The 26,521-nt window shown below is 43.1% G+C and overlaps 1 protein-coding gene across 12 annotated transcripts in view; it reads right to left on the bottom strand.

Annotated features, from left to right (window-relative positions):
- rims1a (regulating synaptic membrane exocytosis 1a) overlaps nucleotides 1-26,521 on the bottom strand; it is a 109,265-nt gene that overhangs the window by 78,073 nt on the left and 4,671 nt on the right. The window lies entirely within an intron of this gene.

Here is a 26,521-nt window from a genome sequence, read left to right as displayed (position 1 = left end):
CCCCCAGCTCCTCCAAATATGGTCACTTCTGGCACCAAACCGGTCTGAACTAGTAAAGATGGTGACGGATAGAATCTGATCTCAGGGCTTCATAACGGCCGTTCACAAACCGACGGGGAACTCACTGCTGGCTGCTTTTTGGCTTCAACCAAACTGTTTCCAAGTGTTTGCGTTTCCAGTGTCAGTTCCGGTGTTCGGGGGCTGCATGTTGACACATTTTGCAACTTTCTAAAAGTGACAATCTCACATTGATTCTCATTTCAGCTGCAGAGGCAGAAGGAAAGCCAATAAAAGGCTTCTTCAAGATCTCTTTTTCATTTTCACACAACTACTTTTGACACGTTTTATCAAAGGTCTTTGAGGAAGGAGTGTCCACGACACCGGCTTCGAGTCTCGCCTCTCCTCTGTGATTACTGTCATACGGGACACTGACATGTGAGCTACGTTCCCTTTGTGCCTGGAAATGTGGTCAAATGGCACTTTTTTATGATCCAGCTGATTTTGTTGATGGTGATATTAAGAGTCAACAAACATTTTTGAGGTTTTGAACTACAGCTACAGTAATAGCAGCACACTCACAATGACAACATGAACCTGTTGTTATTTGGCAGGTGTTTGTCATCTTTAGCATGCTAGTATTTACTACGTAGTGCAAAACACTCTTGTGCTGTCCCCTCAGAGTCGGAGAGTCATAGCCACCCTTTTACTGTATGCCGGCTGGGTGAATTGACAAAGAGCAGCAGGTCTACACGGACACTACAGCTTTATTCACAACGGAAGGAATTCAAAGTGTGATGAGCGGAAGACCTAAATCGTAACGTGTAAATCAAAGAGTCGGTGCATTGGTGTAAGATGCCGAGTCCTCCTGCTCGTAAGGTTTTATCAGTCAAGTTTTACTGCATGGTCCAAAATTATTATTATGAAATCATTATTGAGATTGGGTAGAATGATTCAGAAACATTGAACACACTGTGGAAGAAGTCACAGAATCATCCAGTGTGACATCAACATTTTATCACAATCCATCCTGTACTTATTAAGATCCTTTCGTCTGGAATAAACGGTGGTCTAACCGATCAACACAGCCATGTCTACAAGTGGTGTGGCAAGAAATCTAAAAATATTATAAGATGAACACCTTGCTGCTCCTGCATGACTTCATACTACTTTTGATCCTATTAGTTTCAGCCTTCAGTGATTATTTAGGCTGTGAATCAAGTTCAAGGGTTCGAAGAAACAATAAAAAAAAATTAGAAACGAACAATTGTTTGATTGGATAAATAATAAATAAAGGGGAGAAGTGAACTGAAAGCAGAGAGTGAAGGAGACAATCGTTGCATTAAGTCCAGTCGATATCACTGCTCTCTGTACTGTTTGTCTGTTTTGGTGCAATCAACTTGTGTGTGTGTGTGTGTGTGTGTGTGTGTGTGTGTGTGTGTGTGTGTGTGTGTGTGTGTGTGTGTGTGCTATTGTTTCAGGCTGCTTTGCCGACACGAGAAACTCTTCAAATCGATATGAGAAAGAGAGGGGAAGAGTATTGGTTTTATCTAAGGCGTTACAGTATGCTGATTAATTGGATTTCACACTGTAGAGATTGAGGAGAGAGCAAATAGAGGGGAAACAGACCAAAGAGGAGGAGACGTGACGGGATGAGAATCACAAGAGGAGAGGACATGCAGTGGATACCTTTTTATTTCATCCAGTCGGGCTTGTTTCATTGGATCAGCTAAAAGATAATACTTATTTACAGAGGGGTGTGAAGATGCACATATACAGTTATTTGTGCATTAAAAAAAACATTTGGAATACATTTCAATAAAAGAACACCAGTCAAGACAGCAAGAATTAAAGTGAAGAGGAGGGAGGAAGGAGAAGAGCACCGGGAAGAACCATATAATACAGGAGGGATGGGAGAAAAGGGGAAGACAGGGACGACAAAAGAGGAGAGGAACAGGAAAGGAGAGGAGAGAGGGAGGACACAGAGGAGAGGACATGAGAGGAGGAACGGAAATAAGGGCAGAAGGAAAGAAATGATCCTCAAACACTTCAACCTGGAGGAGCATCAGGGCCGAATTCTACACAATCAAGAAACACTTCACCGGCTGGACTGAATGTTACAAGACAAACTTTCAGTCGCCCCTCAGATGGCGTTTCTCTTCCAGCAGCTTTGGAAAGGAAACGTGAGTAAATTCATGACAGATGTGGCATTTTCTTCTTTTAAAAAGCTGAACACAGACACCTCAAGTTATGGAAGCTACCTGAATGGGAAAAGGTCTGTCAGATGCCCATCAAGCTGCTGCAAGTACTCTTTTTGTCATATTGACAAAAGGTCCTGTGTTTTCCTGACTACTGGATGAGTCCTCAGACATCAGTAACAGTAAGCGACTCATTACATAAAGACTGAGGACACGGATGCAGCTCAAAAAGATGAGCAATAAGAAAGGAGAAAGAGAACGAATTACAGCAATGTACATAGTTTAGAGAGCTTTAGTTGGAGGAGAGCAACGAAATGCAATCTAAGGTGAGAGTAGAAGATTAAGACCTGCAGTTAAACTCACAAACAGTGCCCCCCCCCCTCCCACACACACACACACACACACACACACACACACACAAAAGTGTATAAATCCCCCCTATGTGATGCATTTAAGGGGGGAATTCTCCCCCAGTTTGATAAGTGAAATTCAGGCACCGTCGCTGTGTGTTCCCAGTGCAGCGGATAAGAAGCTGGAGGAACAGATGAGGCACAGCCTCAGGTAGACACAGAAATCTGGCTACCAGGAGAAAACAAGCGCCTCGGAAACCTCCCACCACTCAAACGAGGTAAACTTCCTCAGATCCTCGGGGAAAGCAGCAACAAAGCTCTGGAAGCTGAAAAATGTCTGCATTTACCACACCTCCTTCATTCTGCTGGCTTCAGCCTCTGCTAATCATTTACTCAAGTGGTATCTCATGATTCAGTTTCTGTGTACGTTGTAATAATTCAATAAGTCGTTTAGCTTCAGCAATAAGGAAACATTACTGTAACATTCATGCTAACAGGGAGAGAGGAGGAGAAGAAGTGGTGGAAGAGGATGACAGGGAAGGAAAGCAAGAGAAGAGGAGAAGATATTTTACAAGAGGAGGAGAGAGAAAGGGGGATAGAGGAAAAGAGAAGATAAGAGCGGAGAGAGAGAAATAAAAGGGTAGTTGAGAGGAAAGAATAAAAGCAGAGGAAAAGATAAAGGAAGAGATGTGGAAGAGAAAGTTATAAAAGGAGAAATGGAGTGGGGAGTGGTAAAAAAAAGGAGAGGAGGGGGAAGAAGAGGGGAAGAAGAAAGGAGAGAAGAGGAGAAGAGGGTGAAGCACTAAAATGATAATAAGGGAAAGGAGAAATTAGAAGAGAGGAGGGGAAACGAGAGGTGGAACGGAAAGAGGTTAAGGGAGGGAGGAATAAAAGAAGAGAGAAAAGATAAGGAGAAAAGAAGAAAGCGAATGAGTAGAGCAAAGGGAAGAAGAGCAGAAGGAAGAGAAGACCAGGAGAACAACTTATATAAGAGGAGAGGAAACAAGACGCAAAGTGTAGAAGGTAAGAAGAGGAGAAGGAGAGAGAGAAGAGGAGGAGGGAAAAGAAAGCCGATAGAATAGAATGAGAAGAAGTGATACATGAGGAGAGGTGAAAGAGGAAAGAAAAGGAGGAGAAAGGAGAGGAGAGGCAAAGAGGGGAGCGAAGGACAGATGAAAAAAGGAGAGACAAAAGTGAGTGAAAATAGCAGAATAAAAAAAGAGGGGAAAAAGAGAAGTACAGAATAAGAAAAGAAGAATTAAGACGAGTGGTTGTGTTAAAATGTTCGTCCTCATCTCAACCATCGAACAGCAAAAAAAGGAAATAACGATGTAAAACATGAAATATGGCAAGAGTGAGCGGTACTATTCAACAGTTTAGACACAGTGAGACCAGTGCACAACATACTGATCATAGAATACAGAGTATACAACAATAAGTACCCGTAAAAGCTGCTCAACATGACATGATCCTCGCAGCACTGTAATTCGCTGGCTCTGGCTGCAGCAGAGTACTTACAGACCCGGGGTCAGCGGTGCAGCCTCCTCCCCCATCACATCAGCTCAGCCGGTAAAAACTACAGATCCCAGCGGCAGAGGCCGGAGACGAGGAAGTCCCACGTCCAGTTTTCAACATCCTTCCTTCAGGTGTTCCACCACAAACTGTTCCTCTAACAAAAGCCTTCAGAGGCGCCGAGGACCCAGCGGGTGAAACACAGCCTGCCTCTGGAAATGTTACCCCTCACACACACACACACACACACTCTCTCTCACACACACACACACACACACACACACACACACACACACTCTCTCACACACACACACACACACACACACACACACACACACACACACACACACACACACACACACACACACACTCTCTCTCTCTCACACACACACACACACACACACACACACACACACACACACACACACACACTCTCTCTCACACACACACACACACACACACACACACACACTCTCTCTCACACACACACACACACACACACACACACACACACACACACACACACACACACACACACACACTCTCTCTCTCACACACACACACTCCCCATCTCTTTCCTTGTAACCTCGACACATACAAACGGCATTCACATATACACAGAAACGAACACACGTTCATGCAAAACCACTGCTGATGACGCAAAGTCTACACACACACAAACACACTTCCTGTGAGCAACAGCCAAAGGTCACCGCGAGGTCACCTGCTGCTGCAGCACAGCAGGATCTACTTCCTGATTCAGGGCTCTCACTGAGTGTCCCAACCTCCTGGCTCTGCTCAGCTGCTCATCCAGTCAGACTGCTGCACCGTGTGGGCTTGATATATGGAGCCGGTGTGATTGATTAAACCGTATGTTTATTGATAAGGTGATCAATACGACGTTGGTCGTCGATGGGAAGTCTTCAAACGGAACTGAATCCGGTGACGTTGGTGAAATTTACTGTAAAAGTGAGCGGTTGTGTTATTTATTCTGATTATTGACGTCTTATTTGTTATTTAGAGGTGTTATTGTTGATGATCGGTGGCTTTAATCCAAAATAGCTTCTATTGGTATTAGGCTTAATAAATCCATGTTGGCTGGATGTAACTGCATTAAATGCATTGAGTCGCTCGGTGCACTCACTTATCCTCACTACATCTTATTTCCATCCAGCCTTAATGTCATTCTCTTATTGGGTTCATGGAGTTCTTTAATTATTTTCAAAACTCTTTACTTCCGAGTTCCCGTTCTGATGTTCTTTGGCACCGTCTGTGGGGTTTTTTTCTCTTCTATTTTTTTCCCTCACGGCGGCACCACCGCTTCACACGTTCAGCCTATCTGTGAAAGTGAAGTGAAAGTAGAAAAAGCGCAGTTCTTTACTGAGATAAAACGTCTTGTGAAGAATCAAACATATAGATGTGTGAGCAGGTCTTTTCATTTTGAATTGAAATGTCACCAACATACTGCAGAGTCAGGGAGAAAAAGTCAAATGTGTAATGCAGCTTCATCTGTCACCTATGTGGCAACATTTGAAAATGTGAAAATTATTCACCTTTTTATGGTCACGTTCAGACACTGGCAGCACTTACAGAACGCTCAGGTCCGAGACTCGACACTCCTCTTTATAGCGAAATAAAACCGCCATCTCTTCCTTTCCTTAATCAGACCTGATGTTGCCTGACAGGCCTTCAGTAGTGAACCTTGTCTACGGTGTGACAGCTGTGCACTTATACAGTCACCATTCACCCAAGAAACCTCCTGCTGACTCTGATACAGATTTATAAATGTGCTACTTCATTCATTTATCACAAAAAGAAAATGCCTCTGAACACAATACTGCGCCTAAATGTAATCAAGACGGTACATGTTATACGGTTAACATGGCATATATACAAAATAAAGTTTCCACTTAACATTGTGCTTCTACTCATTATGGCACCAACAACGCAACTAAGTATTTGAGTTTATTAATCTAAACATTTAGCTCATAATATCCCTCAATTTATAGTTTTAACTTCAATTAAATTAGATTGTATTTATGTAGCACTCAATGCATCTCAGGGCACTTTATATCAAGATAAACCACAACTCCACCAAAAGCAAACATTCGTCAAAAGTGAGGAGGAAGAACTCCCTTTTAAGAGGAAGAAGCAGACTCAGAGGTGCCGTCTGCCTCGACTGGCCGGGGTGAGCATGTGCTACACAGTTAGCGCGGCGCCTACTATCACTCAACAAAGGTCACAGCATAAAGCATTCACTCACACTGTAAACCGTAAACATACAGTATACCGTCACCACGACAGAAATAACAGAATTATTCCCTCAACACAGTGTTTGCTTCGTCTGTCATCCTTCAAAATATCGTTTTAAATCCACATAGCATGCTTTGCATTTAGCTTTGCAGCTGTTAATCACCACCAGATTTATGTGGATTTTCTCCCCTTAACACACGCTCAACTTTTAGTTTGGAGCATGCAGCTATTGAACTCAGTTAAAGTGTGTTGCATTTGGAACAATGGCTAACGTGGCTTTATAGCTCGTTGGGCTGGAATATGGTGAACTCGGGTGTGACGTCATTCCCAGCTCCGACTTTTGCAGCATCATTCCCTCAACACGTGCTACCTGTGGGTTTAAACACTTTCTCCACACGCATTACAGGCTACAGTCAGAACAGCCTCTACCACTCAGCATCGTATAAAATGCTCTTTCATATGCTTTATTATCAGTCAACACTACAGAGCAGCACAGCCAACAGCCCGCTGTGGTTACATGTATCACTTGATGTCTGTGTCCTCCTGAGTAAACAGAAACAGGCAGCCAGCGGACAGTCCAACATAAATGCAGTGTGTTTTCGTGGGGTTTTTTCTGAGTGTGTTTTGTGGTAAAAATGGAAAAGTAGGACAGACTGTTTACTGTCGAAGTAAAAACTGACAACAGGAGCAGGAAATAAATCAAGTGCCTCTCCGCAAATCAGTCAACCACAACAACCCATCAAATCCTCCATCGCAGGTGAGGAAAAAGAAACAACATCTTTACCACATCAAATAACTGTGTCGGGAAATGTATGGAGCTGGGGAGGGCGGGGGGTGGGGGGGGGGGTTGGCAGATGTAATGAGAACAAGACGAGGAGGAGGACGGAGCGAAGAGGAGGGAAAGGGAGGCCGAAAGACAGCGAGCCGAGATCAGAGAGGGTGAGGAGCAGTGTGACAGAGAAACAGATAGCGAGCTCATTAAGGAAATGCAGGAAAATATCCATATTCAAATGTAGTAAGACACAAGGTTAAAGCAAAGTGAGAATAAAAGCTTCACTTTCTAATGCAAACACACACACACACACACACACACTCTTCAAACACACCCGCTTCACTTCCCCATCAAAAAGTGGCTTTACTTTTAAGTTAAGTACGTTAAAAAATGAATGTGTGTATGTGTGTGTGTGTGTGCATATATACATATTTTAAACAAAGGCTCCATGATTCAAAGCACAAAATGGCATTAACATAACGTGTCTCATAATTAAGCTGTGCAGCACTAACAATCTGTGCACTCTGACTCCACACACAAAGACAAGCCAGAGTTTTATCCATGAGAATGTAAATTAAATTGGACTGGACATAAGAACAACTCTGCCTCATTTAGTCTCATCCTGAGGTGTAAACATCAGATTTCTTTTTCAGGGATCTTTTCACTTGTTCAACCTGTATGTAGGAATTTATTGAATGAAGTTGTCATTGTTTCTGTAAAAGTGCAATAATCTGTCTCTTGCTGACTTTTTCGAGAAAAATGTAGGTCTTTCAAAATCAGTGAAATTTGCTAAATGAGAGTTTTGTGCAGTAAATACTTTAGAAATGTAGCATTGCACTTGTGAATGATACTGTTGAAAATGTTTCAGCCGCGTTTTTCAGTCGTCCATCTCAACAATATCCTTCTAGACGCAATGACATCAACTCTGTCTACAAGGCCGACGTAACAGCGTGTGTGTGTCACACGTGCGGACGCGTGTCACAACCAAAAACTATTTTTAACCTTTGCTGTTTTTTTTCTTTGTTTTAGGTGCGTAACTACAGTCATCAGTTGTATCTCAATTCACTTACTTACTATCACTATTCACTTGCTATTTCCAGTGCATGACTGTGTTCACACTGGGGTTGGGGGGTCGGGGGAGTGGAGGGGAGCGGGGTAGAGTGGGGGCGGGGGTCTGCTGAATATGGTGGCTGAGGAAGCTGCACGATACAAATGTAGTTAAATATAACGAACATGATGCTGTTCTCAAATAGAGGCCTTCAGTACGGTTATTACGGGTATGAAATGAAGGGCGCAAAAGCAAGTTGATTTCTGGGTAAAATAATACAAGTTGGCAGATAGTTTTGCAGGTGGCACATTCAAATTGCGCGCTCGTCATTTCCGGTAAGTATGCAAACACTAATGTTTGATTTGAGACCACATCCTCACACCCAACACTGTTTTATGGGCTCAAAATGTTGGTGCCCTATGTCTACAGTGTACCTGAACGCCTCGTGCGTGGATACACAGGCGAAGCACTCGTGAGAAGGTTGAGGGCAGGGAGACGATGGGGGGGGGGGGGGGGGGGGGGGGGGGGCTATAACTTTATAGCATTGTGACAGATGCTACGATGTGCCGTAACTCAAACCCAGACAGCACGTGGACCTTTACCTGGCAAGGACAAGCGGAGAGAACACGCACACACACACACACACACACACACACACACACACACGCACACACACACACACACACACACACACACACACACACACACACACACACACACACACACATATCTCCTTCAGGGCAATCCCTTGTTACTCTTTAAGAGTCCTGCTCTGAATTCAGAATGTCCACATGTGAAGCTGACATTTTGCACGATACAAATTTAATCCGACATGAAAAGGCAACAGAAAGCAATGAAAATGCTCGTGTGATTTTAGCTCATAAATTCTTCTTTTTCATTCCACTGGTGATTACGGTCTGATGGCGGTTTGGAGAAGGTGTTTATGGAGGTCACTGACCTTCCCACCTGCTCGCCGGATGGGCTCAGGGGAACACTGTGTGTGTGTGTTGGTGTTGCAGGAACCAAAGTTAATCAAACTGTATGCCTCCTGTGACCCCTTCAGCCAGGCACTGTGCAGGCCCACATACAACGTATAAAATAATCAATCTTTCAACAAATCTCATGAAAACAGTGAAATCAGCAATGAACTGGTCCCAGTCGAAGTTCTGGAAGTGGATCCAAAGCTCTCTCCTCTGTGCTGTAGAGGACCGTTGTCCAAAACTCAGCACGGCGTGACGTCTTCCTTTATTACCACCAACAAACACACTGACGTGAATCACACAAACACCAACCTGCTGCCATAAATACTCCATATCCAGGACCACCCTCAACTACCACAGGACTACCAAAAATGAGATGTGGGCCCACAAGTGGCTCAGTCACAGTCCGAGATTCTAGTGAGCATGCCTGAAAAATCTGTCACTCACTGAGCAACTATTATGGGAATGACCGTGTGCCATCCTGAAACTTTCCATCGAGTCTTTCTCACTTTCTTACTGGAATGAGTGTAGCATTTGATCGGCTTCATTTCCGTTGTCTCGTTGTCACACATCGGTTAAAAGAGAGTGACAAGTCAGAGGTCCAACCAAGATGATACCAGATGGAGAGAAGATGGAGGTAAACTTTGTGAGCTGAAGGCCCTCCAATGTCAGCCAGTTGCCCTCCAAAGGACAAACTTCTTTCACATCTCACTCTGTCCTGGGGATAACAACAGGGAGACGTATTGTGGTTGTTCAAGTTGGCCTCACAGTTCTATGTTTGGATCTGTTACTGACGAAATTTTGGGGATGCTTTTTTTTCCAGATTGAAATTTCCAGCCTGTATGTGAATACAGGAGTGAATACATGCAAGCTATTAATGCTCCCTGATCCCTACAGGTGCTGCAACGTACCAGCAAAAGCAATAAAGAAGAAGACTACTGGGAAGAATGCAGCTCATGGATGTAAGCTCAATATTCATTTAAAGAATATGTGACATCTACTGAAAAAAAAAAAAGGCTATTACTTGAAGTTTACGTGTGGTTCTTGAGTTTATTACGAAACAAACTAACATATTTATTAGGTTATGCCATGAAGTAAATTTGGGGCCCCAGGAAGTTGCCCACATCTCCTCATCACTAAAACAAGTCCTGAACACACACACTAATTTTCTTATTGAGTAACGTTTGTTAATATTTGTTGTGACTGTTTTAGTAAATGAAATGAAGTGGATATATCTGTGACGTGTTTGTGAAGGTCAGTGTGAAGGGTTCAGGAGGATTGGCAGAAATGAAATCTATTTTATCATCAGGGTTTTTCCTGCCATTATAACATTTAGGCGCAGCGCCCAGGAGTGTTGTCACGGTGCCTGCGTGGGATTTATTGACTATAAATTGAAGTCAGCCTTGTCCTTTAAGCAGCGAGGGATGCTCCTCTCTCTGCAGCAGCACTGTGCCGAAGTTTTAAATGAATTGTTACTGTGTGCCCAAAACACAACGAACATATTGTGCAAATATTCACTTTTAATGAAGATATCCTCCAGTTTGAACTAAAAATAATCCCCCGTGTGCCCTCTCATTCTCACCCAGTTATTTCTACCTTTCAGTCTCCACAAGTAACTGCTTTTGGATCTCTCTTTGCCTGGCTCCTCCGTCAAAGCTCCGAGTTACACCCAAATAACTCCAAAAAGTTAAAGACCTCCTGCCTGACATGGCAGTTGATGTGTCCAAAAATAAGGCGGATAAAATAGCTGAGTCCAACAGTCCTTGAGCGTCATTACTGCTGCTCGGCCAAACGCTGGCACTGCCTCCTCCGGTCCGGGGCTTTTATAAAACAGGGTGGCATCAGGTTGGGATCGGGAGCCAGCTCCAGCTCTTTTCCTGTAGTGACTCAGGCTCTGTGGCCGAGCATGAGTCACTCCTCCAGTTCCGGGATCGATATTCAAAAAAGCAGGCAGACATGAATCAGATAACAATGAGTCAGTGTCAGAGAAAAATCATCTCGTGGCCATTTAGAAATTAAGCGCTCCAACTTTCTCTCGTTTTTAAAGTAACTTCAGGCCCTTCTCACTCACTTCTGTTGTTTCACTCTCTCAAACTTGCCTCTCTGTCAGCATCCTCTTTTCCTCCCCGCCACCTTCTCTCTCTCCTGCCTTTAATCTAGTCCACACACACACACACACACGCACACGCACACACACACACACACACATACACACTTTACTGTAGGGGAGTCATCTGCAAGATTGATTGGAATTCATTCGGTGTCTTATGATAGACGAGTATTAAAAAGGTTTCCTCCCTCTCACACTTTTTGTGAAATTGAATGGAAGGTAAAATGCATGCCTGAATTAGAAAAGGGGGAGGGGGGGTCCTCAGAGCTGCTGTGTGTGTGTGCGCGTGTGTGGAAAAGGTATTTGTTTGCATGCAAAGCGGATCCTCCTACGCTCACTTTGACACATTATTTGCAGAAAATAGTTTATCACCCTTATAGGCTGCTAGAAATCTTCGATGATTCAGATGAAACTGGTCACATACAGTAAGTGTGGCTGCATCAAAATCACACCAAACACTCATAAGACGACAGCGTTTTAGGACAGCACAGGTCTGGAGAAATGATTTGTTCACATCACGTTACAGTAAGATGCATTCTCATCAAATATGTATCAGCAGGCAAGTAATAATTTGAATTGTTTGTCTTATTGTATGAAGTCAAAATGACCCAAAAATGATGTTGTATTTTAATAACCACAGTATTTAAAGTAGCAGTCTTCAAGATGCTGGGGTAATAGAGAAGTGATGGAGCCTGTGGCCCACCGTGATGAACAGCTTTGCGTTTACAGTATCACAGACTGAATGAAGTGGGAGTCTGTGGCGACATTCGTGGAAGAAAACGCAAGCGCTGCACAATTTTTCCATCAGCCAGCGAGGTTGTGAGGCGGAGCCAAAGCACCAGGCCAGCTTTTCAGCTCATTGATGTACGAAGCAGTGGACTGCCAACTGACTAACGTCACACAGGCGTCACTCTTTGGACTTCTGGGAAATGAAGTTCAAAAGCACAGCTACTGCTTATCATCACAGAGAGTGAAACAGAGATGTATGAGACAAACAACAGAATTTTACATTAAGTCATAAAACTACAGAAACGACAAAAAGTGAAGATGCTTTCAAAACACCATGAATAGCTTTTATATGTGAATGAACTTCATATAAAGTGCAATGAAGAGCAGAATATTTGCTGTGAGCAGCACCTTTATTTGAAACACACACAAAGTTTTATAAAGTACGTGACAGCTCGGTTGTTCAGAGTATCTTGCTACAGTTTGGGGCCATTCAGAAGCCTCCCCGACTGAGTTGCATGATCGTGCATAACACATTTGCACAGTATTGTATGTCAACAGCATTTTGTATTAATTCAGTTCAATGCAAGTCATGTTGCTCCATTTACATGCAACAAGTCTCATCCCGAACAGAACATCACATACTGAACAATGTAGGACAAATATATATTGCAATCTCTGACGTGAACATGACCTGCAGTCACATAAGCACCATAGGCTTTTGCTAAAACGAACTAACTTTCACATTATGAGCGGGTGAGCGTCCTGTACCGTGGCTAACAGTTTCCTATGGATCTGATTGTTAGCCTGGTGCAAACCAGAACCCAATTTCACTCTGTGAATATATGGGTCTGGGGATACGCCACAGAAAATCGCTTGTTGACGTTCCATCCAACTGGGCGTATACCTCGGGTTCATTTCAACCAATCAGCTCCGGCCGACACGCTGCCGCAGTTGCAACTAACTACCGTGTCAACCGAAGCATTTTTTCCTGAGCACGCCGTATTTTTAAAGTTGCTTTTAATGAACGAGGTGCTGAGCGTTTATTCTGCGGAGGGGAGGGGGAGGGGGAGGGGGGGGGTTCCGGTCACCAACAGTTGCCCTCATCACTGTCACCAGCTGTCCAATAATAGTGAAGGAGGGGCGGGACAAACGCGATTAATCACCGATGCTGGTCCGCTGATTGGTCAGCCCTTCAGAGTGACTGTGCAAATGCTAATACGAGCCGAGTACCCAGATGGTTAATCACAGCGAAGAAAACTGAAGCTGTGAGCGACAGCCAGGCTATCTGATTGTGCCAACGGAAGTTCAAGAACGGCCTTTTCTATCCACAATCCACTGCTGCATCAGTCTCAGTTCTACCACATATAAACACACACTCAAAAAAAAAAACACAAGTCCTATTTCCACTCAAAAAAACCAGTGGTTTCTTGTGATGTGTCACATGCTCAGAGGTGACAGCGCTCCGTGTTCACTCAGATTCACGTGTGCATGTTGACACACAGGAGCCTGCACGACCAGATTGGACCGAGTGGGATTTGGATCTGGTCCGACTCAGGTCCAAAGTCGTGTTTTTGTTCACGAAGACTTCTCCATTAGGATGTTTCCTCTGCCTTGATGTTTATATTTGTAACAATTGATTTATGAAAACTTTTATCGGGAAATTAAGGCAACCACAGAGGCAAAAAAAAAAAAAAACACGGAAATATTTGTGAATACTGCGATGCGTCCTCTGTCTTACCTCTCCATTAGTGCATATATGTGCTGCGCTGTGGCCGAGCTGCTCAACATATGGCTGCAGGGACACGGAGAATCTCTCGCTCTCTAGTTTTTTCCTCTCTGTGCCAAACTCCGTTGTTCCTCCTCCCTCTCTTCCGTCAGAGAACTCACCATGCTGAGCTGCTCGGGTGTACTTTCACCTCCCTCCACCCCCCTCCGTCTATCCTCCCATCCTTTCCTTATGTCACGTTCTTTACATTTCTGATAGTTTTGCACAACTTACAGGAGAAAGAAAATCGCAGTTTCAAAGTCCCGGATTCAAAAAGGTTTGCTATGAAATAGACTAAAGAAGAACAGATTGGAGTTTTGTAGAAACCCAACCAGAAAAGAAAAGTGATGATTCACGGCAAAACTGACAGTTGTAATTTAATACATTTAGCATGAACGTACGGTATGTGTTGTTTCTTATCTGTCTCCTGTACTTTTTCTTTTCTCCTCATTTCCTCCTCTTCTCTTCTCACCTCCCCCTTCCTCCTCTTTCTCTCGATATACTTCCCTGACCGCCTTTCCACCCACTCCCTCCTCATCCTCGCTCTTTCTCTCCGTTTCTCACTCCTTCTCTCTTTTTTCTAACACTCTCTTGTGCCTTCTCTCTTCTTTTGAAACAGTGTTCATCCTGTTATCAGGAAAAGTGTCTCTAAATATACTTTATTGTGATTCTCGTGACTGATATCATTACTGCCTTGTTGCTGTCTCTGGTTGTAACACCATAAAGCATGGAGCGACCCAGAGAAGTCCTGTACTGTAGTGAGAGGCCGGGTACTGTAAAAAGAGTACCATTATCTCGGGGCCAGTCGGTAATCCTGCTTCTCAACTATATGTTTAGGTTCAATTGAATGAACCTCGATTTCGATCTTTTTTCTCTCAACAGAAACTAAAGACAAAAAATGAATTGGGTGGCAGTTTTACAGCAGTGCAAACAGAGTCAGTCATACAGGAACACAACCCTAAATGTAAGCGTTTATGTAAGTGCAGACCACTTAATGCGTAAGGAAACCCAGAAGCTAAATATTTCTGTTGGCTCAGTTTTAAGTGACTGGGCGCCATCTTTAAATCCAGAATGCAACTCTCCTTTGATTCACATACACAAACTAATACAATATTTTGATAAATGCTGACCGCCTACCAGCCACAGACTCTGTCTAAAGAATTTTTTTCAAAGTTATCTTGCAGTACTTAATTACTTTGTTTGTTCTCAGGATATTTTGAAGAGGGTACCCCCCCCCCACACACACACACACACACACACACACACACACTCCTCCCACAGCACCCCACATTCTCTGTATCTCAAACATACACTGTTGACAGAGGATTGCTGTGCAACCACTTTTACTTCTGCTGCCATTATTTATTTACTTTTAATTACACCATCAAATCTCTGTCTGCTCCATTCGTTGCCTATGTAACTATTTTAAATAACATTTCTGCAAAATTCAGTATAAGCAGCACAATGCCTGCATTTAATAGGATTTCATAAACGCAGCTAAATGTAGCAGCTTAAAAACAAGCACAGAGGTTACCTTGGGTGGGCCCCGCCTCTAAACGCCTGCCAATAACACTGCATCTGATACTGTACATCACCCAGTCCGACTTACACCAAGGACAAACAAAACCAGTTGGACAATGAGTTTGTCCCACAGTGACAAAAAGTTTGAATAACTTCGAATAAATGAGTAATTTGTATATAAAGTAGCCTCATCCTAAACGGCAGAAAAGATGCTGCTTTATTTATTTACTCAGCAAACAGCCTTCCTGTTACCAACCATTTCTATCAAATTCTATTTCCATGTTCCTGAGCCTCTGACGTGTGTCCAGACTGATACAACTGTTGGTAAATTGGTGTCATAATTGTCCCTTTCAGAAGAGCTCACGAGTTTTCTTTATTTTGGATTTTTGAAGAAAAGACCAGCAGCCCACGCAGCAGGACGTGCAGTGGCGGTTTTCCAAATGTTTCGATTGGGAGTGTATCAGGCGAGGAAAGACTGGAGGAATATAACACATAAACTGCTACCGAGTTAATACGCAGTTGTCAGCGCACACGTTGCTTACGAATGCTAACATCAGGTGCAGGTCTCACATTAGCTTTAAAATGTAGAGTATTTGGTAAGATGTTTGCAACACTAAAGAGCAGGTGAGTTGATCTACATGTGATGAGTCAATAATTGTATTTTTAGACCCACAGTAACAATATGACAAATCTCTACCAACTGTTGAGTATTCAGATATTTGGACACTGCATTCAGTGAAGTGGAATAGAGATAGAACCTAAATTGGATTTTTCAGATCAATATAATTCATCCATCTTCTCTAACAGGGGTCTCCAACCTTTTTCCTCTGAGAGCTACTTTGACCAATGAAAGCGTCCAAAAGGTACTCATATTTGGCTCTCAGAAACTGACATTAGTTCTCATAGCTGAGCTCCACCAAACCAGCTGAATGAGCTTCTTTTATGGGAACAATAACGCATTGACAACACACACAACATCAAGCATTGGTTGGTATAGACCAAGGGGGGTTTCAACTTTGGAGACCCCCCCTGGTCTATACCAACTTTATCTTGAACAGGGTGATGAGGAGTGTGGGGTGGAGGAGGTGGGGGGGTCGGTCCATCACAGGGTCACCGCAGACAGACAGACAACCATCCACGCTCACAGTCACAGCTACGGCCAGTTAACCTAACACACATGTCTTTGGGATGGAGGAGGAAGCCGGAGAAAACCCACGCAGGCACAGACAGAACATGCAAACTAGAAAGGCTCCAGTCGACTGGTAGGTCAACATGATCCTCGGCATTCTCAAAATTCTGGCAAAATATTGGCCGATATTTATTTTGAACATAAACGTATGAGGATGAACGTCCTTTAAATGCAGTTTAACTTTGACCAGTACTGAGAAAAACTTTTCTAACTTACTTCAGATCTTTTTGCATTTTTTTTTTTGTGTTACATAGTTGTTTCATAGTATTCATGTAGAATAAAGCATGAGGTTACATGCTCAGTGCTTATGTCCCCTTATAATTGATCCCAATGCACTTCAGGTGAAGACCACTTTAACTGAAGCATAATTAAAAACCAACGCTGCCTGAACTGACTGAAATGACGGCTTCAGCTTTATACAGACTTGTCAGAAGTCTCCCAGGACTTGTGGAAACAGGAAACACAGCATGTCACCTGGTACCCCCCACCCCCCACCGGTCATTTAATTGATTATTGGCTCCGGACTCTCAACCTGGCCTTTGGATGAATGGACCAGCAGCAGTCTGGGGCCCATTAGGAAGCCGTTCTCTGCTGTAGCTCTGTGGTGGTGTTAGTCAAGGTCTGTACCTCATCACCATCCTTAGCTGAGTGGAGGTTCAAAAGCACAGTGGCAGTGGGAAGACAGAAAAACAAATATAAAGTGTGAGAAGAAGCGTGATGAGAAGACACATGGCTCTGTCACATAGACCATTACTTAAGCATACACACAAACATACAAACACACACGCTGATAATTAGACAAATACCTACGGATGACTATTTTTGGATCCGTCTAAGATGAGATAAAACACAGTGAAGGAGGGAGAGTGAAATGAAGCCAAGCTGTAAAAAATAAAAATAAAAGAGAGAACAAAAGATAAAGATAAGGAGAGAAGGAGAGTGTGGGATGGAGGGAGGGATGAGAAAGAGAGAGGGAGGAGGGACAGATGGAGAGAGCACCAGAGCCAACAGCAGAGCTAAGTGGGTAGTGTGCTCCCCAGACAGCGCTCCATATGGCCTGGCAATGCCATACACAGCCAGGCAGCACAAACACACATATACACAGCATGCATACACACACACACACACACACACACACACACACACACACACACACACACACACACACACGTACCCAAATACTCCTCCACACAAACAATCAAATTCACACACGTAGTACATATTCACACATTAATTACCATGTACCCACGCATATACAGAGCTCGGTCTGAGGGGGGAAGCGACCCTCCCACTCTTTAAAGAAAAATTACAAAACCATCCAGTCTGATTAATAGAGATCCCATTTTTATCTGTTTGTTTTAAGGGATGTCAATTTGCTGTCAAAACCATCCAAAGATTTGTCGTGGCTCGCTGATTCCAAAATGGATAAAATTCATTTTTTTCCTCAAAATTCTACACACAATACCCCATAATGATAAAGTGAAAAACGTTTGTTTAAAATTTTTGCAAACCTATTAAAAATAAAGAACGAAAATATAACACGTACATAAGTATTCACAGCCTTTGCTCAATACTTTGTTGAAGCACCTTTGGCAGAAATTACAGCCTCAAGTCTTTTTGAGTATGATGCTATAAGCTTGGCACCTATTTTTGGGCAGTTTCTCCCGTTCTTCTTTGCAGGACCTCTCAAGCTCCATCAGGTTGGATGGGGAGTGTCGGTGCACAGCCATTTTCAGATCTCTCCAGAGATGTTCAATCGGGTTCAAGTCTGGGCTCTGCCTGGGCCTCTCAAAGACATTCACAGAGTTGTCCCGAAGCCATTCCTTTGTTATCTCTGCTGTGTGCTTCGGGTCGTTGTCCTGTTGGAAGATGAACCTTCGCCCCAGTCTGAGGTCCAGAGCGCTCTGGAGAAGGTTTTCATCAAGGATGTCTCTGTACATTGCTGCATTCATCTTTCCCTCCATCCTGACTAGTCTCCCAGTTCCTGTTGCTGAAAAACATCCCCACAGCATGATGCTCCCACCACCATGCTTCACCGTAGAGATGGTATTGGCCAGGTGATGAGCGGTGCCTGGTTTCCTCCAGACATGACGCTTGGCATTCAGGCCAAAGAGTTCAATCTTTGTTTCATCAGACCAGAGAATTTAGTTTCTCATGGTCTGACAGTCCTTCAGGTGCCTTTTGGTAAACTCCAGGTGGGCTGTCATGTGCCTTTTACTGAGGAGTGTCTTCCGTCTGGCCACTCTACCATACAGGCCTGCTTGGTGGAGTGCTGCAGAGATGGTTGTCCTTCTGGAAGGTTCTCCTCTCTTCACAGAGCAACGTTGGAGCTCTGTCAGAGTGACCATCGGGTTCTTGGTCACCTCCCTGACTAAGGCCCTTCTCCCCGATCGCTCAGTTTGGCCGGGCGGCCGACTCTAGGAAGAGTCCTGGTGGTTCCAAACTTCTTCCATTTACGGATGATGGAGGCCACTGTGCTCATTGGGACCTTCAATGCTGCAGAAATGTTTCTGTACCCTTCCCCAGATCTGTGCCTCGATACAATCCTGTCTCAGAGGTCTACAGACAATTCCTTGGACTTCATGGCTTGGTTTGTGCTCTGACATGCACTGTCAACTGTGGGACCTTATATAGACGGTGTGTGTCTTTCCAAATCATGTCCAATCAAGTTGTAGAAACATCTCAAGGATGATCAGTGGAAACAGGAAGCACCTGACCTTAATTTTGAGTGTCACGGCAAAGACTGTGAATACTTATGTGCATGTGATTTTTTTCCTTTTTTATTTTTAATAGATTTGCAAAAAAAATTTTTTAAAAAAACTTTTTTCACTTTGTCATTATGGGGTATTGTGTGTAGAAGGAAAAAAAAATGAATTTAATCCATTTTGGAATAAGGCTGTAACATAACAAAATGTGAAAAAAGTGAAGCGCTGTGAATACTTTCCGGATGCACTGTACGTTTGATCAGTCACATGCTGCGTTCAAATGGAACTGGGAACCTGGGAAGTAGTGAAAGCTTGGCATTTAATTGGTTAAGTCTTAAAAACACCGTTGCTAGGCAGCGGCAACATGGACAGTGTCAAGAAGCCGAAGAGGCTAAAAATTTAGCAAGCTAACACGGGGGTAACACAATGCAGGAGACGTTAAACACAGAGGGAAAAGATGAAGTTGGGAAAAATCAACAATTTCCTCAGACGTAGGCTATTGTTTAAGTTATGAAGACAAACTCTACATGATTAAAATTACAATATATTAGCTTAACGCCCAACGAAAAATGAACTTCCATGGCATCTGACATTTCTGTAAATGTCAGTAAACATGTCACAACTCGTCAACTCGAGCTTATAGAACATTTTGAGTTCCAAATTTGCAAATGCCAAATTTACACGGTAAATACGACCCAATTTGAACACATGCAGCAACACTAGCTGACAAAGCCCTTTAGTTTATTATAACTTAGCTCTTATGTTCATGACTTTCTTATGAGAACATTAAACACAACCATTCTTAAACCTGCCACTAAAGAAACTAGACAAAACTCTGTAACATCTCCAAACACTTTCCGTACTTCCGTTTTCAAGCCAGCATAGCTGGGTACAATTTGTAGTTTCTGAAAACATGAATGAGGACAGTGACAGCGAGTTACTTGCAACTTCTGCATTTTTAGTAGTGAGGAAATAGTGCTTCCACAGAACACCCAGGGGACATATACACATTTGTGCCGTCAATTTAAAACAGAAGATCTCCCCTGTTTTGTTCATTTTTCTTTTTTTTCCCCGGAATAGTTCTGTCTTTTAGAGGAGTTGTGTGTCTCCCAAGAAGAAAAAACACCAATAATCACACCTTATATTCTAAAACTGCCTGCTTGTGACGTGACGAGCTGAGTCTCAGGCGACACCATCAGCTGGCGTGAGTCCAAGTTCACAATGCTGCAACTTTTCCTGCAACGTGTTTAAAACCTTCTTCCCAGCAGCCCAACCACAGATCCGACAGTTCGGTAACTTTCCGGTTCAGACAACTTGACAATCAGACCCACTTTACACAACTGGCCAGGTGTGTGGAGGTCTAAGAGCAAGGCTGGTTAAACAATAGTCAAACTCTCCTTTTTCACTCTTCCCCAAACTACCTCCATCACCTTTCATGACTACACCCAAGTGAAACACCGTAAATGCTGCTGAGGCAAGACTGCCCGAAAGGTTGCACGGTTCATCAGGTCAGGACTACAAAGAAACACAAAAGACACCATTTTTGAGAAAGATCAACGAGGCAAGTGGGATGCAGCCCGAAGAAGGACCTGACAGCTGGCTTCCTGTGCTCAACTTCAAGTGCAGCCTTTCAGAACAAGTAAAAAGATTTTTGCCTTCAGAAGACAATCTAATATTTGTTTCAAGCGCACTGAAAGTCCGTCAAATTCAAACCATGTTGCACAACTCTTTTCTCCAATGCTTTATTCACCAAAAATGTCAAGGTACCTCACCTTCATCATGGTGATGTCTGAGGCCATTGTCATTTTTTTCATCATCATAATAAATCACTTCTTCCAAATCACTACATAACATTTTTTTTTTAAATTTTGAAATAAGTTAGATGTTCAAACCATTTTGTGTTCTTTCAGTCCAGTATATAAAGTCGGCATTTTTACATCCCGAACAAGTTCAAAGTTATTCTGTACTTTAAGTCTCAGTCATCCATCTCTGAAGAAAATGTTCAGTTGTTCCCACAAGGTATTTTCTGGAGTAATTATGACCAACAAACTTCAAAAATGGAATAATCTCTTTCTCTAAATTTCTCCCTCTCGTCGACAAACTACCCGTCTCAGTTCCCAGATGGTGAAGGCACCGGATGGATCATCATCATATTGATTTATCTCTCTGTAGTATGTGCCAGTGTTTTTGAAGTTCTTTTTAATACCTTCCGGAGCTTTCCTTCCATTTTCACCCTGATGTTTCTCGTTGCTTCCTCAATGCATCTCTCTGCATATCCTCTACTCCACTGTCACCAAGAGGTGGTGCTCGAAATCGGAGCTTTTTTTCGCAGATTCTTTTGACCCTTCATAATTGGCTGCATTGGAAGTTATAATGACCTGAAAATGTCCTTAAAAGAGTGTTCAAACAGACATGGACAAATCACACAATTGCCACTCTGTTTCGTCGACTACGGCACGACAAATTGCAGTCATAAACCATAAGAAAATGATGAGGCTCAGTGTGTGTCTCCTCCAGTGATGATGGAACCCTCTCAAACAGAAATGTAAGTGAGACTGTCAAGTCCCTTCCAGATCCCTGCTGAGGCAGAGGCTCATGGGAAGACCAGGATAACAGCCAATCCCTGAAGGAAGTGAGGAAGTGACTCCTCGCCAATCCCAGGGCTCACCGAGGTTACTACGGGGCTGCTGGGCCATCGCCATGGTACCCTGCTATCAGGGGACACCTGGCCAATCACATTTGTCGATGTGAGGTGTAAACATCCTTACACCGTAGTACATCCATGTTGCCCTTACACAGAGGCATTATGGGAGGGAAGGGCAGGGATGGAGAAGTAAGAGCAGACCTAACTAGCACAAAAAAAAATGTATGAACTCATTTAATCGAGATAGTTGTATCCTTCTTATATCGTGCTCAAATTATGTAATTACTTCAGTGACCTTTCCAAAAAATAATAATATTCATAACAGTATGGGATTAAATGAGCTAAACTCCATGCAAACATTGGTATGTAAAAAGAATGTGTTACTAATGGAAACACTTAATATTAATTATTTATTAATGTGACTAATAACATTAGGATATTGCTTGATCTTTATTTAAAAATTAATACAAGTAAAATCTGTTCATTTAAAGTAACACAGGGTCATTAATAACACACATTGTGACATGGTGATATAATCATTTGAAGCCTTGCATATGGTGATTAACTAGAGCTGAAGGATTACATGTTCCCCTACAGGCTGAGAAAGTTTGACAACTCCTGGTCTTATTAAAAGTTTGAAAAACCCCAAGAGATTGACTCAAAAAGTACACAAGGGTCAAGTTTAAAACAAACCCGTTTTCTCTCACGGCGCTTTCAGATTGCCAGCAGCTCAATCAACAGCTCAACAGAAGTCGCTTTCTGTCTCTACTCAACCTGACAAAAAAAAAAAAAAAAAGGAATAGACCATCAGCAGCCAGATTTCCCTGCTCACTTTATTTCATACAGGTGTTACAATAATTCTGAGAATAAACTCTCTGCCAGGAGAAATACACAATGAACGATTGAAATTTGACATCAAGGGATTCCCCAAATCTCCATTGGGATCTCTTTATTCAGTACTAGAAACTGATTGGGTTTATCAGGCGTCACTTTCCCAGCTAACAAACGCTGTTGCAACCTGGTTAGCAGATGACAGACTCAGCAACAGTTTTACCATTACGACTAAAACAATATGTCGAACTAGACGCTACATTATCTTTACTTTGAATGTGCTAAGTAACTAATTCTGCATTTAAATACATCCGTCTATTATCTAAAACCACTTTATCCTGTAGTGTCACAGGGGGAGTTGGAGCCTGTCCTAGCTGACAGTGGACTCAAGGTACAACCTAGACTGGGCAGGTTGCCGGTCCATCACAGGGCCAACACAGACCGACAGACATCCATCCACGCTCACATTCATACCTACAACTAGTTTAGAGTCGCCAATCAACCTAGCATGCGTGTCTGTGGAGGGTGGGAGGTCCGAGCCGACCGGTAGGTTCGAATCCAGAACCTTCAGGTTGTGAGGCAGCAGTGCCCACCGCCACTGGGTTGCCCAGCTTTCAACACAGGCCATTTGAATTTGTCTTGCTGTTGGCGATACGTCCACAGAGACGACGCGCCGCCACTTATTTTCTTCAGGTGACAAAATAAAAAGGTTTAAAGTTCTCTTCATCTGGTTAAAAAAAATAAACGTTTTAAGTGTTTAAAGATGCAATCATTTCTAAAGCATATATCACAAAAGGGAGCCAATAAAAACAAACAGAATGGTCAAAGTTCCCGAAAATGACATTTAAGGTTTTTGGATTCATTCACGACGTCAACTCAAAACCTCGTTACCATTTGTCCTGTTGTAGTTACTGCATCAGCGTTTAGATTAAAAGCCTTCTAGCATTTCAGTGGACAAAAGACCTTCATTTCTTAACAAGGCCTTGGCTGTTAAGAAAGCAGCCAAGGCAGCTATGTTACCCACTGCTACTTTAGCATAGCATGGGCAGCCAGCAACACAGAAGGCTCTGAAGAAATGGCCGCAAACAACACAGTCCTTTGTGGGGTTTTTTGTGCTGACTTAATTTTCAGTTTTAATTGTAGGATATAGCCCTATATCACAAATCCCACATACACCTGAAGGAGCTCTGTGGTCCTGATTTGGTGGGGTTGACGTTAAAACCTCTTTACAGACATGACGTTATCTCAGTTCACCGGCCCCAGCAGAAGGAACACTGACTGTAACGTTCACAGGAATAATGCGGGGAACACTAACCGGAAAAGCACAGATTGTATAATGTTACAAATGGAGGCCATATTGTGGGATTCCTCAGTGAAGCAGATGTGCTCCAGCTGACTTACTCTGTAATCCCACCACACAACATCCATCAACACACACCCACACAGTCCAACACACGCATGCAGTGTGCACGGAGGGAACATAAACAAGCTTTATCCTTTGATCATTGTGTGGCAGAAAAAGAGACATTAGAGGCTGCAGGAGTCACCGTGAACAGAAACGCATGGAGACTCACGCTTCAACGTGCAAATGAGCTGGCAGAGACGGAGGTCCTCATATAACATCAAAGAGGGAAAACCACAGAGTCTGTTTCAAGTAACGTTAGCAATTCAACTCGGTATTAACAACCACTGATCAAATAAGCAGAGTTTACACACACACACACACACACACACACACACACACACACACACAGAGCAGTGAAGGAAAGATGATCACTGAGCGCCTCCATTATAAAGAATTGCTCCTGACCAACCCATCAAGCATCCAATCCCCACTAATTGGAGACGAGATGGGAAGTGTTATTTCAGAGAAAGCTAACCTCTAACCACCTGCACTCTCAGTGGGATGCTAGTTGGAAAAGCTTGCAAATGAACAGAAGGGTCCAATTTACAGGTTTAGTGGGATATAGAAGTACAGACGTTGGCACCACTGAATCCCAATGTATACTTCCACAACATAAATCTGATTCAGTCGGCACAGAGATATCACAGAGAGCCTTCTTGATAATTCAATCATGCTATTTTCATTTGTAATACCAATTCCAACTTTTGCTTCTGAGTTTCAGTTTTGTTGGTGCATCAAATTATCTTAAACACAACAGCTCCCATGATTCCGAGTTATGGCATCATCAGATTGCTTTGTTCTCACATTTGCTAAGATGACAAACTATTCTTATATTCTGATGTAAATTGAAAAAAAGAACAGAGAGCAGAGATAAGTCATTGTACACGGTGAGCATTTTTTGTGGGTGTGTCATGAAAGCTATCGCACACTACCTTCTGTTGATAGCTGATGAACTTGCTCTATCTGTCAAATTCAAAAAAAAAAGAAAACTATCAATGATGTGTTCACACAATTTAAATCAGCAAAACTTTGATATTGTGCCAAAATTGTTCATCTCCAGCTCGACTTGGTGAACTTTCACCAACCGCATGACATCTTGACCACAATGATTTTTCTGGCAAAACAGAAGGTATTGTATCGTCCTTTTTTATATGAACCTGCTATTCCACAGTATGTGGTTTCTGAAACACGAGTCGTTGGTACAAATAACTGAAGGCTCTTGTATAAACTCCATTTAGCAATCCATCTGCAGTAGCTAGCAGCCAGCTAGCTCGAAGAGCATCTGGAATAGAAGGCCTCATCTAGCGTGTGGTTAGCACGCCACGGTCACTGCAGTATGCCAGACAAAAACAGAGCTTCGCTTCTCCATGCTACACGTAACAAAAACGCAGCCGTGATGTTTACAATGAGTTTTCACATGTTTTTTGTCTACTTTTAAAATGTCAAAACTCAACTTCAAATGTATCTTCAAAGAAAAATAAAGCTGCAAGCAGTCACAAGCTCCCAAGATCACTTCGAGTGAAACGACGTCAAACTGCAACTCAGTTTTCTTCTACAAGTAAGAAAACCTCAGTCGAGATCCCACATCACTAAAATCAGAGCCATTCAACAGTATGTCATATAAATATATGGTACAGACGCGATTCAATATTGTTCTTGTTTGAATATCTATGTTTTCGAGAGCCTCCAGGGAACACCCGTTCCCACAAACAGTGATCGACAGTGGAGAGGAGTGTGGAAGCAGATCCAGGGATCCACATACGTCTGTCACGACAGCCGAACAGAGAGGACTGAACATCGTCGGGATTTTCAGAAAGCGGTGACTGCAGCTAAAACTTAGAAAAGAAGGACGTTGGAATAAAAGCGTTGCTGAGAGCTGTGGATGTGCAGGAAACCAAATTACTGCGCCCGCAATACAATGCTGGTCATTTTTTCAGTGGTCACTAAATAATCATCGTTTAAACATACTTACACCGTCAAATTCTAGATATATGTGACGAGACGTTGCAGTGAAGCATGTTTTACACACACACACACACACACACACACACACACACACACACACACACACACACACACACACACGCGCGCACGCGCGAGCGATGGTAGACGTTCCTCGAGACGAGCAGCTTGGCAGGAGAGCCGAGCGAACTGTGAGACAGGCTGAGCGTCTGAATCCGGCGACTCTACGGAGGAGGACGACAGCATCAGCTGGTCACTAATGACTCAACGGGCTCTGGACCGGACTTATCAGACTGACCACGTCCATCTTTACAGTGGAAGCTACGCAGCTGGTTTCTGACGGATGGCCGACAGCGTGTGTTTAGTCACTCTGAAGGTAAAGAGGTGCTGCTTTGCTAAAATACAGCATCAGTGATATTCAGCCGAGGCTGACTTCCAAAATATATACACTGTATGTGAATTGCTATTCCACTCAGATCATCATTCAAATTGCATAATAATGGCTTGAGTCACACTCGAAACAGACAGTCACCAGAGCGCAGGTTTATCT

This window comes from Embiotoca jacksoni, unplaced genomic scaffold, assembly GCF_022577435.1.
Source record: "Embiotoca jacksoni isolate LCO1_2020_lvr unplaced genomic scaffold, fEmbJac1.0.p SCAF_61, whole genome shotgun sequence".
Taxonomy (NCBI): domain Eukaryota; kingdom Metazoa; phylum Chordata; class Actinopteri; family Embiotocidae; genus Embiotoca; species Embiotoca jacksoni.
This window is presented reverse-complemented; position numbering and strand designations above follow the sequence as displayed.